Source organism: Ovis canadensis, chromosome X, assembly GCF_042477335.2.
Source record: "Ovis canadensis isolate MfBH-ARS-UI-01 breed Bighorn chromosome X, ARS-UI_OviCan_v2, whole genome shotgun sequence".
Lineage (NCBI taxonomy): Eukaryota > Metazoa > Chordata > Mammalia > Artiodactyla > Bovidae > Ovis > Ovis canadensis.
Genome location: NC_091727.1, coordinates 17,354,312 through 17,373,978, shown reverse-complemented (window position 1 = coordinate 17,373,978; position 19,667 = coordinate 17,354,312). Strand labels below are relative to the sequence as shown.

The window sequence follows — 19,667 nt, the reverse complement described above, 5'->3', positions numbered from 1 at the left end:
TTTGTCTTTTCGAATGCCTTGTAATTATTTGTAGAAAGCCAGACGTGATGTAATGAGTAAAAAGAACTAGGTAACTTGGCCTCTAGTGTGAGGTTTTATGTTCTATCTGGCTAAGAGTTAAGTTGTGCTTACTGTTTGCTGTCCCTGTAGGTATCACAGGTCCCTAAAACAATCCTATGTGCTCTTCTCTCATTGCATTCATTGGTCAGCTACATTTAGAGGATCCAAAGCATATAGGGAGGTTTGAGAAGGAGGGGACGTATGTATACTTATGGTTGACTCATGTTGTTGTATAGCAGAAACCAACACAACATTGTAAAGCAATTATCCTCCAATTAAAAATAAATTTAAAAAAGCATATAGGGGATAATAGGCTTAATAAGGTAGAGAGAACCTGGACCCCCTGAATCACCACTTAAAGAGAAGCCACCAGGGAAAGCCTTTCAACTCAAATACCTACAGTGAATTTTGTGTGAATGAGAAATAATCTCTATTAGAATTTGGAATTAATTCATTTCTGCAGCATAGTGTAGTTTAACCTGAATAATTCAGGAGCTCAAAACATTTGATATTAAAGAATAGAGTGACCCTATAAATTTGGAAGACTTGAGGAAATGTAGGTATAGACATTAGTGTTTGTGCATATCAGTAAACAAATGCATTTATTCTCATTACTTTAAAATGATGCATTATTATAATTCTAATTGCAGAAAACCATATCAGAAAAATGATAAAGTTCCTCAACAGTCTCACAGTTCTTCAGCATCTACCTGAGGCTCTAGTGTGTCAACTAGACACCCAAGAGTCAAGATAACTACAAAGTGGGGCCCAGCCTACTTCCCCACAGTCTGATTCCGATAATGCTGACCAGTACATTCTTTTCCAAGGTAGGAGTCAGAAGGAATTTTCCATTTTGGTTGCTTTTCATAGAAATTGAAGAATGAGATTAAGGGACTCATTCAGATGGCTATGTTAAATGACAAATGCAGATAATAAGTCAACTGAATGGCAGATATTAGAAAGAAGTCAAACATGTAGATGTTTAATCCTTCCCATTAATTGGAATAAAAATCCTGTGGAATGTGAAGGGTTGGAGGTCACTGGGTTAAATTAATCCCTGGTTTTTCTTAAGAGAAAAACTACTTAAGAGACTTTGGAGTTGCTGTCTTTAAAAATGCAAACTGCATTGCACTATTTACATATTTTATGCGGGAAGTGGCAGGTTTTAATTTTAACTGCATACCAACTTCACAATTGTTCCCTGAACAGAATAGAAACTTAGAGAAAATTAGATGGAGGGAAAAAAAACTGATAGTAAAACCAGAAACTGAAATGAGTTTAAAGTTCAAACAAAGTGCATTGCCAAGTGCTGGAACATTCTATAATCCATGCACATTTGATCAGGAAAACTACATGGTCTCTTATAGTGTTTTTTACCTGTCTGAAGAGACTCAAAGCAAGTAAAATTCATTCTAGAAGAAAAAAATAGATAGACTCATGATATGCACAAAGAGCTAGCTGTAGGGTTTTAAGAATTTCTTCCAATCTGATAGTAAACTTTAAGGACAAAAAGAGGTTGATTTTATGCTTTGGCCTTCCTTGGTTTTGTGCTTTGTAATAGTACCTACCTTCTATTTAAATTGTGTGAAGGAATGTTAAATGACAAATGACATAAATTTTGAGCCACACACCAAAAAGAAAATGTCTGAAAGGAAGAATATTCTTTTTCTTTTTTTTGACTAAGTTCTTTTGCGTGCAGCTTCATAAATTGAGGTGCCTGGCTTTGAGGTGAGGGTATACTCTTGTAAAAGCTACCTTATCACTTTCGAGCACACTTTCTTCAGGCAACATTTATAGACATCTGCCTCCTGCTTGCAGTAAGCTCTTTGCCTTCTATCACCAAATATTACATTAGTCAAGATAGGATAGGCTGTACTGCAGTAACAAAACTACCTTTGTGAGTAGGGTGAAAGCTGCCCTTCTCTTACTGTTAAGAAACTTTCTTTTCAACCAGTCCTGCTTTCGCCTTCAAAATGATGTTGTTATCATTGTTGTTTTTCCTGAGGACTTCAAGTTCTTATTTTGAACAGTAGTATCTGATCATCTTCTCTCTGCATTCCATCTTCAGTAGTCCTCAAGGCAATGTGGATGCTCCTAACTGTCCAGATGACAGTCATGCTAATGAAGCGCAGAAAAGAAAACCCCAAAGTGAATTGTCATTTTCAGTGATTATTCCTGAAACACACTGCTTTAATTCTTGGTGTTCATGTGTACTTTTGTGACAAGCTTTTGAGTGCAAAGCACCCAGGCTCAGCTCTGTGTCCCCCTGGGCATGTGAGCAGATGTGTATAGGACTGGGGAGTTTTTAAGTCTCATTAGGCATTCACTTTCTAATCAAGGACTCTTTCACAAGAAGCTCAAGTGAAGTCTTAGGGCCAGCAATAAGGCACTAAAGTTTGCCGAAAGATATGTCCAACCTGCATGTTAACGGTGGTGCCATTTTTTAAAAACTATTGGAATGTATTTTTTTTAATTGGGGTATAGTTGGATGTATCATGTAAGTTACAGATGTACAACACCTTGTGTAAACCCTACAGTCAGGTTTTCTGTGGGTTGTTAAATGGTGAGTGTTCCCACAGTGACATGCAAGAGGCAGCCTGACCCATTACTTGGGAAGAGACTGTGAATCATTTTTAGGTTTTGTGTTTTGCCTAAGAAATGATCTTACTTTATATTTTTATTTCAGTTTGTAAATCCTACTCTGTAAGAAAAGTCCATTCTTACTTTGTAAGAAAAGTCACTATTTTATACTCCATTTATAGATATTATAAAATATTGGCTATATTCTCTGTGTTGTACAGTATATCCCTTGTAGCTTATTTATTTTATGCATAATAGTTTGTACCTCTTAATCCCCACTCCTGTTTTGTCCCTCCCATCTTCCCTCACCTTAATGGTAACCACTAGTTTTCTGCATCTGTGAGTTTGTTTCTTTATTTTTTTTTGTACTGACTAGTTTTATTTTTTAGATTCCACATATGTGTTATCATACAGTATTTGTCATTCTCTCACTTATTTCACTTAGCATAATACTCTTCAAGTCTACCCACGTTGTTGCAAATGGCAAAATTTTATTCTTTTTTATGGCTGAGTAGTTGTTAGAAGAGGATGTTTGCTATGACTAGTACATTCTCTTGCCAAAATTCTGTTAGCCTTTGCCCTGCATTTCGTACTCCAAAGCCAAACTTGCTTGTTACTCTGGGTATCTCTTGACTTCCTACTTTTGCATTCCAGTCCCCTATGATGAAAAGGACATCTGTTTTTGGTGTTAGTTCTATAAAGTCTTGTAGGTCTTCACAGAACCGTTCAACTTCAGCTTCTTTGGCATTAGTGGTTGGGGCATAGACTTGGATTACTATGATATTGAATGGTTTGCCTTGGAACCAAACAGAGGTCATTCTGTTGTTTTTGAGATTGCACCCAAGTACTGCATTTTGGACTCTTTTGTTGACTATGAGGACTAATCTATTTCTTCTAAGGGATTCTTGTCCATAGTAGTAGATATAATGGTCATCTGAATTAAATTCATCCATTCTGGTCCATTTTAGTTCACTGATTCCTAAAATGTCAATGTTCACTCTTGCCATCTCCTGTTTGACTGCTTCCAATTTACCTTGATTCATGGATGTAACATTCCAGGTTCCTATTGTATTCTTTACAGCATCGGACTTAGCTTCCATCACCGGTCACATACACAACCAGGCATTGTTTTCACTTTGGCTCAGCCTTGTCATTCCTTCTGGAGCTATTTTTCCACTCTTCTCCAGTAGCATATTGGGCACCTACCAACCTGGGTAGTTCATCTTTCAGTGTCATATCTTTTTGCCTTTTCATACTGTTCATGGGGTTCCCAAGGCAAGAGCCTCCTGAGAAATCTGTATGCAGGTTAAGAAGCAACAGTTAGAACCAGACATGGAACAATGGACTGGTTCCAAATTGGGAAAGGAGTATGTCAAGGCTATATATTGTCACCTTGCTTATTTAACTTATATGCAGAGTATATCATATGAAACTTCAGACTGGATGAAGCACAAGCTGGAATCAAGATTGCCGAGAGAAATATCAATACTCTCAGATACGCAGATGATACCACCCTTATGGCAGAAAGTAAAGAGGAACTAAACAGCCTCTTGATGAAAGTGAAAGAGAAGAGTGAAAAAGCTGGCTTAAAACTTAACATTCAGAAAACGAAGATCATGGCATCTGGTCCCATCACTTCATGGCAAATAGTTGGGGAAACAATGGAAACAGTGACAGCCTTTATTTTCTTGGCCTCCGAAATCACTGCAGATGGCAACTGCAGCTGTGAAATTAAAAGATACTTGCTCCTTGGAAGGAAAGCTATGACAAACCTAGATAGCATACTAAAAAGCAGAGACATTATTTTACCAACAAAAGTCCATGTAGTCAAAGCTATGGCTTTTCCAGTAGTCAAATATGGATGTGAGAGTTGGACCATAAAGAAAGCTGAGTGCTGAAGAATTGATGCTTTTGAATTGCGGTGTTGGAGAATACTCTTGAGAGTCCCTTGGACTTCAGGGAGATCAAATCAGTCAATCCTAAAGGAAATCAGTCCTGAATATTCATTGGAAGGACTGATGCTGAAGCTCCAATATTTTGGCCACCTGATGTGAAGAACTGACTCATTGGAAAAGACCCTGATGCCGGGAGAGATTGAAGGCAGGAGGAGAAAGGGACAACAGAGGATGAGATGTTTGGATGTCAACACCGACTCGATGGACATGAGTTTGAGCAAGCTCTGGGAGTTGGTGATGGACAAGGAAGCCTAGTATGCTGCAGTCCATGGGGTCACAAAGAATCGGACACAGCTGAGTGACTGAACTGAACTGAACTGATGGCTGAGTAGTATTCCATTGTGTATAAATATATATATATCACATCTTTGTCCATTCATCTGTTGATGGACACTTAGGCTGCTTCCATATCTTAGCAATTGTAAATAATGCTGCTATGAGCATTGGGGTCACATGTATTTTGTGTGTGTGTGTGGGGGGGGAATTAAAAATTGTTTTATTTGGAAAAAGTGCATCTTAAAAAAGGGCAGCTGCAAAATACAGAGACCTCTGCAACAGTTACTGGTTTTTTTTTTTTTCCTTAAAGTGAAAAGAATGAGTGATGGCTGAGGCATCAGAGCAGTAGATGGACACATCTGGGGCACCTCCAAGTTATTTTCAGGAAAGAGAACAACAAAACACAAAGGTAAAAATTCCAATCAAGGAATTATTCTAACAATTTAACATTAGCTTATCTTGTGAATTACCACTCTCTGTTTCCCCTTTTAGTGGAAAAGCCTGACTTACTATAGTGCCAACCAATGACTCCACTATAGGAAACACCTTAGAACATAGTTTTGAATCACACTGTCTAGCTGCAAAACTCAGGGATGGAATGAGGCAAACACCCACAAAAAAGGAACACAAAAAGCTGACAAGAAACCCCTCAAATGAGGACAAAGTTTTGTCAAAATGTGCCTGGACTGAGAATTCTAGGAGATCATACAACATTAAACACAAGTGTGGACTCAAGCCCTAGGTTGTATTAATACATGGGATAACCATATAGTTTGCACTTCTGTGGCTAAGCCCATTTCTCTATTTATACAGACAGAGCTAGCATTGCTCTATTAACAGCTACCAATAAACTGCTTTGTCCTTTAAGATCTATTTGCCAGGCAAGGCTGAAACCACTAAACTAAATTTTTTCACTAAGGCTACAAACACTGCGTCTATGCAGGGATGGGAAGCTTGTCACGCACTCTCACATCCAAAGTCCATCTGCCTTGAGTCAGCTTCCAACTCTGCATTATTTTCTTCAATATTTTATTGAAGAAATATTCTTCAACTCCAATATTTTATATGTGTTCTTTCATAATTTTCCTATCACGCTAAACACGGTAAGAACCTCAAATACATTCATACCTGGTTCTGGTTACCCGGGAGTATTACTTGTGTGCAATGAAACAAGAGACCAAAACCACAGGACGAGTGCACAGGGCGGGGGATAACCGGATAGGGACCAGACAGAAAACACAGATGTGCAGATTGTACCAGAAACCAAGTACCCACCTCCCAAGTCTAGAGCAGGAGGAGGCTACAGTTCAGTTCCTTCACCTATCACTCCGATTCCTGGACCCCCAAAGCAGGAGCCAGTGCTGTTACTTCTGAACCCAGGGTCCTCAAAAATGAGTCCTGGAAATTCAGAAATGCTCCCCTCGAACTGTGTGGATCTGGTGGAAATCATGAAGCGACAAACCTACACTGTCTGACAGTTAAATTCATGTTACAAAAAAACTAACCTTCAGATTTATTTTTGTAACTTTTTTAAACAGAGAAAACAAAATACTTCTTGGGGAAAGGTAGGGGGTTGAGAAGACAGGCCCTGGGTAAAAATGGTTATGACAGCACCTGGAGCTGAGAGGCCTGCCTAGGAGAGCAGCCCAGGCATGGCCACTGCCCCCGAGGCCCGCTGCCGTCTGAGGCTTGGCAGACCAGTTCACGCGCCCCGCCGAGCTGCTATAGATCCAAGTCATAAAAATCTTACAGCTCATCGTGAAACAAGTCCCACTCGTCTTCAGAGTCTGTCAGGTTGTCGCCCCCACCTGAAGTCAAAAGCATAAGCAACATCTCACCCAGCTCAAAGGTGACAACCTCCTCTTCATCATCAAGAGGGTTGCCATTCTCTTGGTCCTCGATGAGCTCCCAGAAGTGGTTCCTTCATTGGGCCTGGTATCTGCTAGATGTTCCCACATTCTGTCTCTGTGGCCCCTCTCGACGGCCATCAGTGTACGCATGCTTGTAAAAACAGTTCCCTCCAAATGAGCAGCTCCCATGGCCTTTGTCAAAATACCTGCAGGCCTTGTTGCTCATTGCCTTTTTGTATTTCTGAATGAGTTTCTGCTTCTCTTTTTTTCTCCTCCACCCAGTACTCACTTGGAATGACAAAGTTAGATGTGATCTGGCATTCTAGGCAGGACTTTATCATCTTGCTCTCAAATTGCTTAGCACTCCTCCAGTTGCAAATACACTTGAGACAGTAGGTGTGGTTGCAGTTGGAGAGGATCCCGAAGTGGCGCTCGCTAGGGTTGGCTTTCTCGTAGACCACCTCCATGCAGATGCCATACACCATGTCCTTGCTGCACTGCACAGTGAATGAGAGCTCCATGTCCTTCTCATGGGCCTTAATGCAGGATTTTATATGCTGTGACCTCTGGGCAGCATCCATGGGATGAAGGACCTGCAGCCCGCACATGTCACACGCGTCTCCATGCAGATACATGCAGTTCTCCTCATAGCAGCACTCCCCCACCGCGGCACAGGGGCAGAACTGCTTCTTAGTGTCCACCGTACTTTGCTCCTTCTCCGAGTCTTCCTTGGTCACTGAACCCTGCAGGGGTCCTTCAGTGGAGGAAGGGGTAATCCGGCCACAGTAGGGCTGCCCTGGAACAAACTTCATGGCATTCACGGTCTTCTGAACTGGCTCCTACAGTTGCAAAGTTTGAATTTCTTGACTCAGCCTTGCCCATATTCATTTCAACAGTCGGTCCAACTGATGAGAGACTCGAGGAAGCAGCAAGGGATGGCTTTTCAGTTAGATCTGTAGCAGTTGCTTCTTCCTGTTTCAGTGGCTTGCTATGTTCATATCTGCAGTGGTCTCCATAAATACAGTACCCTCGTTGAAAATACTTGCACACTATACCATATGGACTGTCAAGAGAGGTCATGTGAGTAGCGACAGTTGTCTCCTTCCTTACAAACCCCATGCATGAAATACCGTCTGGGTTTCTGGTTTGTTTTTCGTGCCTTTTGTCTCTCAGTCTTCACAGTGATATCCCTTCTTGCCAACCCATCTCTACATCTCTTAGTGTTCCTCCTTTCCATCGAGTCCAAGTTCAATCTGCTTGCTGATGACAGGCCAATAAACTGAGAGATGAAATGTTGAAGTCAGGAACAGGAAAGCCAGCAGACCGAGGTGATAGCAGACTAGGTCTCTGAAATACCATCCTGCATGGATCTTTTTGAGTTAGTGTTTTTGTTTCTCTAGGGTATATACCCAGGAGTTGGAATTGCTGGGTCATGTGGCAGATTTAATTTTTTGAGAAGTGTCCATACTGTTTTCCACAATGGCTGCACCAATTTACATTCTCCCCACCAGTGCATGAGGGTCAGGGTTAGCCACATCCTCACCAACATTTATTATTCATGTTCTTTTTGATGATAGACATTCTAACAGGTGTGAAGCGATATCTCATTTTGGTTTTAATTTGCATTTCTCTGATGATTAACAGTGATATGGATCTTTTCATGTACCTGTTGGCCATCTATGTCTTCTTTGGAAAAATGTCTATTCAGAACTTCTGTCCGTTTTTTAATTGGGTCACTTATTTTTTTGATATTGACTTGTGTGAGCTGTTTTGTATATTTTGGATATTGGCCCTTTATCAGTCATATCATTACCAAATACTTTCTCCCATTCTGTATGTTATCTTTTTATTTTGTTGATGGTTTCCTTTGCTGTACAAGAGCTTTTAAGTCTAATTAGGTCCCATTTGTTTATTTTTTGCTTTTATTTCCTATGCTTTAGGAGATAGAGCCAAAAAATTTGCTGTGATTTGTGCATATTAATGGCGGTGCCATTTTGTTTGTAATGGCCACGGAGCCTGGTAGGCTACTGTCCATGGGGTCACAAAGAGTCGGACATGACTGAGCGACTTCACTTTCACTTTCACTGGAATGTGTAGGCTTTTAAAATAATGTAAGCATTTTATATATAGGTAAAAAACGCAGATCAAATGTTCATACAGATCAACTTGAAAACTATTGCTTTTGGACTTCCCTGGTGACCCAGTGGCTAAGACTCCATGCTCCCAATGCAGGGTGCCTGGGTTCAATCCTGGTCAGGGAACTAAGATCCCATATGCCACAAGTAAGACCTGGTACAGCCAAATAAATTCATTAAATAAATAAAAAGAATTAAAAAAGAAAATCATTGCTTTATTAATTAGTTGATAAGGCTCTGTGTAAAATCCTGATGTTGTGAACACATGATAGGGAAGCTTTGATGGAATAGGAAAGGACTAGCAAAGGGCTCAGAAAGTTCTTAGTTCTGAAAAGTTCCACTTATCTTTGGGGGAATGCAGGACAATGGAAGGTGAATCCTGTGAGACCAAGAAGACCTGTTTACCAAACTAGTGACATTTTCTTCCCAGGAAGTACACTGCTTATATGTTAACTAGTAGTTGTTCTTGGATAAACTTTTAATTTTAGTACTATTGTTGCCTTGACTGTGGGTGAGGCAGGAAGGTACCCAGACCATCAAGGCTGTGTCACAGAGTCTGGTACAAGGAGAAAAGTAGCAGAGGGAGGAACTGGGGCCTGGGAGGAAGCAGCATGGCAGAACCCTTGGGGGCATTCTCATAAGTGCAGCTTCAGAGGGATGGGGTCCATCTGTGAACACAGGGTCTTACTCCCAGGGTCCTAGTCACTGAGGTCAGAGGAGGTCCAAGCTGCAACCACAAGGTTTTGTGCCTCTGGGCCTGGGATACTTCCTGAAGAGAAGCCAGAATGCCAGAGTACAGTTTCAAAAAGACCAGGAAGCTGGAAGCCAGAGACCACTCCCAAAGGAAAAGCCCCCTTGTCTCAAAAGGAGAAAGGAAGACAATGGGTACCTATCTGCTGTGGTCTCAGTCTTTGTGTCCACGTGCGTGCTAAGTCACTTCAGTTATGTCCGACTCTCTGTGACCCCATGGACTGTAGCCTGCTAGGCTCGTCTGTCCATGGGGATTCTGCAGGCAAGAATACTGGAGTGGGTTGCCACGCCCGCCTCCAGGGGATCTTCCCAACCCCGGGGATCCAACCCGTGTCTCATGTCTCCTGCACTGACAGGCGAGTTATTTAATACTACTGGTGCCACCTGCCCCCTACCCTGCCACCATATAATGGAAGCCATAACCTTCAATGTGATGGCGTTAGGAGGTGGGGCCTTTGGGAAGAGCAAAGACCTTATGAATGAGATTAGTGCCTTTATAAAAGAGGCTGCAGAAAACCCCCTTGCCTCTTCCAACTTGTGAAGACATAGAGAGAAGATGGCCATTTGTGAATTAGGAAGTGGGCTCTCAACAGACACTGAATCTGCCGGTACCTTGATCTTGGACTTCTCAGCCTCCACAACTGTGAGAAATAAATTTATGTTTATAAGCCACACAGTCTCTGGTGTTTTGTTATATCAGCATGAGTGGACTAAGATACCATCTATAGGACAGAGTTTAACTCTTTGTCTCCTGTTCCATCTCTACCTCTAGTGCTGGGAAAATGAGGGTGTGGTGTGACCTTTGGACACAGACCTGGCCTTCCACTGACAGAGTGGTACTGAATTTTCAGTTTCAAAGTTCTGCTGAGTTGATTCTTAGAGACCCTTTCCTGTCACTGAAATCCTTTGACAAGGCAGCTCAGTACCAACACCCTCACACACAACCCAAGGATGCATATGGTTCTCAGCAGCTGAGAGAGTGCCATTGATCTGATGAGGCCTCTGCTCTCACACAGCCCTCCCTGCACATGCCCAGACAGTCTAGCTCATTAAGCTTGCAGCCTGGTTGATGCCCAGTAGAGGCCCTTTTCTCAGCTTCCAGACCCTCCACCCCAAGCTACTCTCTGCAGAAAGGGGACCCTGAAGTAAAGAATTTTGGCAAATGTGTGTTTGTGAATGCAAATGCATCATGAGTGATAGGAAAGGGAGAAAGAGAAACAAATGGACTGATTGGGACAGATGAACCAAGAAAGAGGGGAGTGGGGGCACATGTGGGACATGTGAGTGAGAGAGAGAGTGAGGTGAGGGAGAGCACAGGGCATTATGAGCAGAGATAAAGATGAGTAGTAGTGTGGGCAGCCATGGAAGTGACCTAATAGATGCTGCTAGAAGAGGGGCTGGGACAAGGTGGCCAGGTCCTGGGAGTGGTCTAGGGGTGGGAGAGAGAGATTAAAGATCTGTTGGTGAGACTGTTGGCATTTACCTCATGGTTTCACAAGCTCCTCAGGGCACAGGCTGCACTTTGGGAACATTCTTTTCCTTTTATCCCCCTTCAAGGCTTGTGCTGACTATTTAACTACTCCTTACCTCATAAGAGCATATCTGGGAGTGGAGAGGCCTCCCTTGTAGTATGAACTGCCCCACCCTGAAGAGCTGCTGCTGAGGCCTGACTGTGTGGGAGCCCCGGCTGAGGGCTGCCCAGCCAAGAAGCAGAAGTCAGACAGGTCTTTCTTTTAAAATTTTTGCACACAATAAAAATAACTCTTTTTCACATGTTCTTGTTCACTGTTCACTATTCTCACCTGCTTATTCTTCAGTGTAAACTCTAGAATCAATTTGTCAAGTTGGAAACATTCCAGTGAGGTCTTCGTTATAATTGTGTCAAAGCAATACATTACTACTGCTTTTCATTAAAATTGAATTTGAGCCTAAATAATAAAGAACTTTTTTATTCAGAAAGAACTTATTTTCGCTCATTAATTTATTACCCAGCAGTATATCAAAAACTTAGGAAAGTGCTGGAAAAGTGGCCCCATTGTCTAATGACACTGAGAACCACTTGAAGCAAAGGAAAGAGGAAGAATAGTCCTTGTACTTGCACCACCCACCCTCCTCACCTGGTCCCAATCTCAACCCTAGTGGAGCCTGTTATTTAAAATTTTGGTATTATCTTCATCATGAATTTTTGCATTAATTTTAATATAGAAATATTGTACTAAAATATTTATCTTGATTGAGTTTTTTGATATCTATTTAAATTTTACACCTGAGGTGGTGGCTTGCCTGTCTCCCTCATGTCCCCAGTCCATGTGGTACTTAACAGTGGGTGAGAATAGAGAAGAAAAAGGGTTGTAGACTGGTCATGGAACCAGGATAACTGAAGACCAGGAGTGAGAAACTTTTCTGCTTAACTCCTAAACAGAACTATGCAGCTCTTGTTAACAGTGCATTGTATAAATGTCTGTTCTCTGAAGGGCTGCCCTGGCTACAAGTATGGCGGGCGGCTTGCAGCTGAAGAAGAGGAGGATGACACAATTCAAGCATTGCCATCTCCAAAGGGTCCTGCACTGTCCAGTATGGGAGCCATGAGCCACATGAGGCTCTTAAGCCTTTGAAATGTGGTTAGTCCGAATTGTGATCCGCCATAAATATTAAGTTTGCACTGGACTTTGAAGACTCAGTACATAAAAAAAGATTGTATATCTTATTCAAAACTGATTGCCTGTTGAAAAGATAATATTTTTGGATACATTAGGTTGAATAAAATGTATTACTAAAATAAATCTCACTTTTTTCCATTTTATTAACGTGGGAACTAGCAAAATGTAAATTTCATGTGTGGCATGTATTTGTGTCTCATCCTATCTGTGTTGGAACAGCACTCGTCTGGCTGGTAGCAGGGATGTGTCCTTGAATATATGCAGGGGCCCTGATCACATGGCCCCTGGGAATTTTATCACCCTTTGAGGCACTTCCTCTAACCTCTTCTGTCTCACAGGATGCTCAGTATGTAACCTGTATTAAGAGGTCACCAGCTCAGCAGATATAAATTGGAGCTCACAGGCAGTCAGAGATAGGACCTGATGTTATGGCAGTAGGGGAGGGCACTGGAGAGTGATGGAAAAGGAAGTGTGGTGGAGATCCTTTTAGACCCAGCATCTTTAAACACATTTCTTGTATTTCAAAAATGCTCCACAATGGATGAGATTCTTACATTCCCAACCTACTTTGCAGGTAGGGATTAGGGCTCAGCCTATCAAACACGCATAGGGCAGCATCTGAGGTGATGTGGAAGCAGCCGTGTTACTGCATGAATCCACAAGGTTGAGGGTGGCAGCAGCTGTAAGGGAGAGATTCAGCATTAATGGATTGGTGATGCCAGCTGTTATGATGCTGCCCAGGAGGTGGCAGGAGCGTCTCTACCAAACCAGTTCTTGGTGAAATTTGTGGGTTTTTTTTGTTTTTTGTTTTTTGTTTTTTTTTTACTACATAGCCTTTAAACTGGTTCTCTGGCCTTTCAGAAATTCTCTGTATACTTCACATTTTTCCTAGCTAGAATGCTGTTATCTGCAATAAAATCTTGGCTGATATACAGTGGTTTCTGCACCTACCGTATGAAAGTGAAGTGAAAGTGTTAGTTGCTCAGTTGTGTCTGAAGTCGCTAAGTCATGTCTGACTCTGCGACCCCATGGACTGTAGCCCACCAGCCTCCTCTGTCCATAGGATTCTCCAGGCAAGAATACTGAAGTGGGTTGCCATTTCCTTCTCTAGGGCATCTTTCCAACCCAGAGACTGAAACGAGGTCTCCTGCATTGCAGGCAGATTCTTTACCATATGAGCCACCAGGGAAGCCCCACTTGCTGTATGCTGCTGCTGCTGCTAAGTCACTTCAGTTCAGTTCAGTTCAGTTCAGTTCAGTCGCTCAGTCATGTCCGACTCTTTGCGACCCCGTGAATCGCAGCACGCCAGGCCTCCTTGTCCATCACCAACTCCCAGAGTTCACTCAGAGTTGCATCCATCGAGTCAGTGATGCCATCCAGCCATCTCATCCTTGGTCATCCCTTTCTTCTCCTGCCCCCAATCCCTCCCAGCATCAAAGTCTTCTCCAGTGAATCAACTCTTCGCATGAGGTAGCCAAAGTACTGGAGTTTCAGCTTTAGCATCATTCCTTCCAAAGAAATCCCAGAGTTGATCTCCTTCAGAATGGACTGATTGGATCTTCTTGCAGTCCAAGGGCCAGACATCTTGGAATGTGAAGTCAAGTGGGCCTTAGAAAGCATCACTATGAACAAAGCTAGTGGAGGTGATGGACTTCCAGTGGAGCTATTTCAAATCCTGAAAGATGATGCTGTGAAAGTGCTGCGCTCAATATGCCAGCAAATTTGGAAAACTCAGCAGTGGCCACAGGACTGGAAAAGGTCAGTTTTCATTCCAATCCCAAAGAAAGGCAATGCCAAAGAATGCTCAAACTATTGCACAATCGCACTCATCTCACATGCTAGTAAAGTAATGCTCAAAATTCTCCAAGCCAGGCTTCAGCAATATGTGAACCGTGAACTCCCTGATGTTCAAGCTGGTTTTAGAAAAGGCAGAGGAACCAGAGATCAAATTGCCAGCATCCGCTGGATCATGGAAAAAACAAGGGAGTTCCAGAAAAACATCTATTTCTGCTTTATTGACTATGCCAAAGCCTTTGACTGTGTGGATCACAATAAGTCACTTCAGTCGTGTCCACGTCTGTGCGACCCCACAGACGGCAGCCCACCAGGCTCTGCCCTCCCTGGGATTCTCCAGGAAAGAACACTGGAGTGGGTTGCCATTTCCTTCTCCAATGCATGAAAGTAAAGAGTGAAAGTGAAGTCGCTCAGTAAGTGTCCAACTTTTCATGACCCCATGGACTACAGCCTACCAGGCTCCTCCGACCATGAGATTTTCCAGGCAAGAGTACTGGAGTGGGTTGCCATTGCCTTCTCCCCACTTGCTGTATAGTAGTCCCCAAATACCCAAATGGTGCTTTAAACAGTCACTCTTGCTTGAAGACCTATAAGTACTTTATGTTTAGCACTGTGATAACAGCTGAAGGGACTCAGAAAAAAATGACCCTTCATTGCCTGTGCACACTCACACAGGTGATGTGTGATTGTTGGCATCCTGGTACCAAGGTGTTCCCCAGGGCAGAGGAAAACAGATTCTGATTCGTCTTTAGCTGAGAGCTGTATTTAACTCTTCAATTTGGATTCTCTAAAATAATTAGCTGCCTGCCTTCTTTTCTGGCAGCTGTTCTCAAATCAGCTTTGAGACCAAGGCTACTCTGGACACGCACAGAGTCACAAAATCTCACTTATATCACTTAGTGAGTTTACCACTCTTCCTGCCTCTAGGAAGTTAAATAATGGAGTGTGTGTTGCTCATACAAAGGAGGACATATTTTCAAATCATGCATTATAGTTTGCAAACATCAACTTTAGTGTTTGAGTTCCTCCAAAGCTAGAGTCTGAGATGAGGATTTAGATGCAAGTGATTGATTTGGAAGGTGATCCCAGGAAACACAGGGAGGGAGCAAGGAAAAGAGGGTGTGCTGAGGACAAGGTTATTGCTGGGGCAACTGGGTTCAGTCCTGCTAAGGATTCTCTGAAAGATTGTCTAGAACATAACTCAGAACTATCCCACCAAGGGGCAAGGAAGTTGGCGTATTTATCTGTCAGCTCTCAGTCCTCACTGAGAGTTACTCGTGAGGGTATTAGCTCCCCAGAACTTCTAGTTTGCCCTGCATGGACAGAGACTCTACTTACTATGGCCAGAGAAAGTCCTCAGGCAGAGAGACCCAGATGCTTGAGGCCGGGATCTGCCAGTATGTGTGGGGACTGTCCACCAAGGCTGTTGATGACCTTCAGGTGGGCCAAAGGCATACTGGCTGTATTGGTTGGCTATATCTAGTTAATAAAACTTTCATCATGTCTTTTTTCTTTCATTCAACATATGTTTTAGAGCACCCAGTATGTTCCCAGCATGGATTTTGGCATGGTGATGTAACAGTGAACAAAACAGATGCAAAACCCTCCCTTAATAGCTTATTCTAGTGATTGTTCTCAGGAGTATCAAATTCTTCCAACCACAATACCTAACAGATTTTCAGTAATGTATGCATTCATTGTGGCTCAGCTGGTAAAGAATCTTCCTGCAATGGCAGGAGACCTGGGTTTGATCCTTGGGTTGGGAAGATCCCCTGGAGAAGGGAAAGAGTACCCACTTCAGTATTCTGGCCTGGAGAATTCACAGAGTTGGACATATATGCATTCATTTAATGTTAGTATTAATACTTGATATTGTACTAATTGGGTAAATTGTGGCACTGTTTTTGTTGTTTTTATTTGTTAAGAAAATATAATTTCAAGACTATTGGAGCTTAAAGTGTTCCTAAAATGACTGAGGCATGCCAAGGTGAACTAAACTTTCTGAAAGACATGTAGCAGAACAAGGACCAAAACCTCAGGTTTTTTCATATAAATGCAAAATAGCACCACATTGTCCGAGATTGGTGATTTTTTAAAGCAAACACCAAAAGGCAGTTTAAGTGCACCTTTATACATTAGGTAAGAGTGGAAATTGATGCAAATTTTTGTAAAACAATTGGCAATAAGCATACAAGCTTTAGAGGTAAACATTCCCATTGACATAATAATTCAGCTTTTAGGGATTTATCTTAAGAAAATAATCAGAAAATTGCAAAAGCTTTATATACAAGAAATATTAATTTAGTCAAAGAGTGTTTTTTTAAAAAACATTTAGTGATATGGGAAAATAAAATACTTAGTAAAGTAATGCTCAAAATTCTCCAAGCCAGGCTTCAGCAATACGTGAACCGTGAACTCCCTGATGTTCAAGCTGGTTTTAGAAAAGGCAGAGGAACCAGAGATCAAATTGCCAACATCCGCTGGATCATGGAAAAAGCAAGAGAGTTCCAGAAAAACATCTATTTCTGCTTTATTGACTATGCCAAACCTTTGACTGTGTGGATTACAATCAACTGTGGAAAATTCTGAAAGAGATGGGAATCCCAGACCACCTGACCTGCCTCTTGAGAAATCTGTATGCAGGTCAGGAAGCAACAGTTAGAACTGGACATGGAACAACAGACTGGTTCTAAATAGGAAAAGGAGTACGTCAAGGCTGTATATTGTCACCCTGCTTATTTAACTTGTATCTAGAGTACATCATGAGAAACGCTGGACTAGAAGAAGCACAAGCTGGAATCAAGACTGCTGGGAGAAATATCAATAACGTCAGATATGCAGATGACACCACCCTTATGGCAGAAACTGAAGAGGAGCTAAAAAGCCTCTTGGTGGAAGTGAAAGAGGAGAGTGAAAAAGTTGGCTTAAAGCTCAACATTCAGAAAACGAAGATCATGGCATCCAGTCCCATCACTTCATGGGAAATAGATGGGGAAACAATGGAAACAGTGTCAGACTTTATTTTTTTGGGCTCCAAAATCACTGCAGAGGTGACTGCAGCCATGAAATTAAAAGACGCTTACTCCTTGGAAGAAAAGTTATGACCAACCTAGATAGTATATTCAAAAGCAGAGACATTACTTTGCCGACTAAGGTCCGTCTAGTCAAGGCTATGGTTTTTCCTGTGGTCATGTATGGATGTGAGAGTTGGACTGTGAAGAAGGCTGAGCGATGAAGAATTGATGCTTTTGAAGTGTGGTGTTGGAGAAGACTCTTGAGAGTCCCTTGGACTACAAGGAGATCCAACCAGTCCATTCTGAAGGAGATCAACCCTGGGATTTCTTTGGAAGGAATGGTGCTAAAGCTGAAGCTCCAGTTCTTTGGCCACCTGATGCGAAGAGTTGACTCATTGGAAAAGACTCTGATGCTGGGAGGGATTGGGGGCATGAGGAGAAGGGGACAACAGAGGATGAGATGGCTGGATGGCATCATGGACTCGATGGACGTGAGTCTGAGTGAACTCCGGGAGTTGGTGATGGACAGGGAGGCCTGGCGTGCTGCGATTCATGGGGTCGCAAAGAGTTGGACACGACTGAGCAACTGAACTGAACTGAGTGATGAAATGAGATTACATAGCTTCCTATGTAATCTGGGTGTCTCGTTTTTTTCAGAACAATCTGCACAGAGAATAAAATATAGCAAAGAAGCAGTTATAGCTTCATGGTATGACATATGGAATATTTGTTTTTTCTTGTATAATTGCATTTTCTGCAATAGATGTGTTAACTTTTATAGTCAGGGGATAAAAATCTAAACATTATTTTGCCTTACTTTTCACCTCTAAGCATTTTGCTAAGTGTCCAGGAAGTGTTTAGTGGGTATTTTTGTGTCTCTCGCCTTGAAAAAAAAAAATCATCCTGTTTTAATCTAGGCTCCCAATATTCAGAAGCCTTCCAGCTAGAGTGGCTGTGGAGAGGGTACATTTTGAAATGTTTTTCAATGTTTTTCAAATGTTTTTCAATGGCCCTGTGTCTCCCTCTGCAGCTTCATCTCCCTTCACTGGAGTGCTTCCCTTCTCCCCATGGACGTCCCATGGACATGGGTCCCTTGTCTGCATCCTGCTAGTATTTTCCTGCTTTGTGGCTTCTATTCCTTTGTTTCCTTCTTCCCCATCAGCTCCCCCTTCATTGTGTTTCTTTCAGTTCCTCTTACAGAAGCTGAATCCGATGCTGCTGCTTTCAGTCTTTCTCCCCTCTTAGTTTCAGCCACAAAGTCTGATGGGGACTTCATCTCATCTTACCTGCTGTGTCTTGCCTTTGGGATTAGACACTTACTATGAAGATGAAAGAAAACGAGCCGCCTATTAAATATATCACCTTTGGACTTTCCAGACCCTCCAGCTCTGCCAAACACCATGGGAGCCTTTGGCCCCCTATGGCAACACTTCCTGAAATGCATGCTCTCTTCCAAAGCAACTGAAGAACACAGACCCCCTTCTTTCCCCCAAACAAGGCTGTTGTTTTTATCTCCCAGGTTGCTACCATGTGGGAATGTCGTGGTGTGAGAAAATATCAATACCCAAAATGCAGCTCGCACTTGCTTCCCATCAACTATGAAGGGGCCATTAATCATTCTCCACCCTCCCATCCTTCCTCGTCTTTATTACAGAGAAACTGTTCTTATAATTTCTGAAGAGTATCTGTGGGTGGTGACTAACCTTTGGCATTGTCCATGTGGTCTGACAGAAATGGTCTAGTGTCTCCTAGCATCAGCCTGGAGAGTTCAAGGGCATCTGAGGAGGCCCCATGGCAAGATGCAGCCAAGCAGAAGGAAAGGAAGATGTTGGGATGGGAGCAGCCTGAGGCTGGCTCCCTTAGGCCTGGTGTTGATGCATTCTTCCTTCTTTGCTGACTAAAGCTCCAAAGGCATTTGCTTTTTTTGTTCTTGGCTCAGCTGAGTACAAAAATGCTGTCTGGGCAGCATTTATTAGAAAACCCCTGCTCATAGGGGTGCAATAAATATTCTTTTTGGAAAATCTGTGGTACTTATATGGTTGCTACTGTAGTTCAAGCCCAAGAGAGATACCATGCTATAGCTATTGGGATTCAGTGCTAGAAACAGAAACCCCTTAAAGTATTTAAATAGACAGGTTTTGAGTTCAGAGAATAAGGTGCTTAGCATATTGTTGGAGTGAAGTGTGAAAGTCGCTCAGTTGTGTCCAAATCTTTGTGACCCCATGGACTGTACCTGGCAGGCTCTTCCATCCATGGAATTCTCCAGGCCAGAATACTGGAGTGGGTAGCTTTTCCCTTATCCAGGGCATCTTCCCGACCCAGGGTTCGAACCCAGGTTTCCCACATTGCAGGCGGATTCTTTACTGTCTGAGCCACCAGGGATGTTGGGCTGGGCAGAGAGGAATGATTGCCAGGGTATCACAGAACTGACTAATCCAAAGAAATCCTACCTCTGTCACGATTAGGAAGGTGGAGGGTCAGAGGCTGCTGCTCGAATACACTCTCCAGGGTCCAGGAAGCCACCATTGGTGCACTTCTTGACACCACAGAGATGGAAAATAAGCATTGGAAATCTGCTGCAGAAACTCCATAT

The 19,667-nt window shown here is 42.5% G+C and overlaps 1 pseudogene; it reads right to left on the bottom strand.

Moving 5' to 3' along the window:
• Positions 1-6,593: 6,593 nt before the first annotated feature.
• LOC138929863 (E3 ubiquitin-protein ligase makorin-1 pseudogene) lies at positions 6,594-7,847 on the bottom strand (annotated as a pseudogene).
• Positions 7,848-19,667: the final 11,820 nt, after the last annotated feature.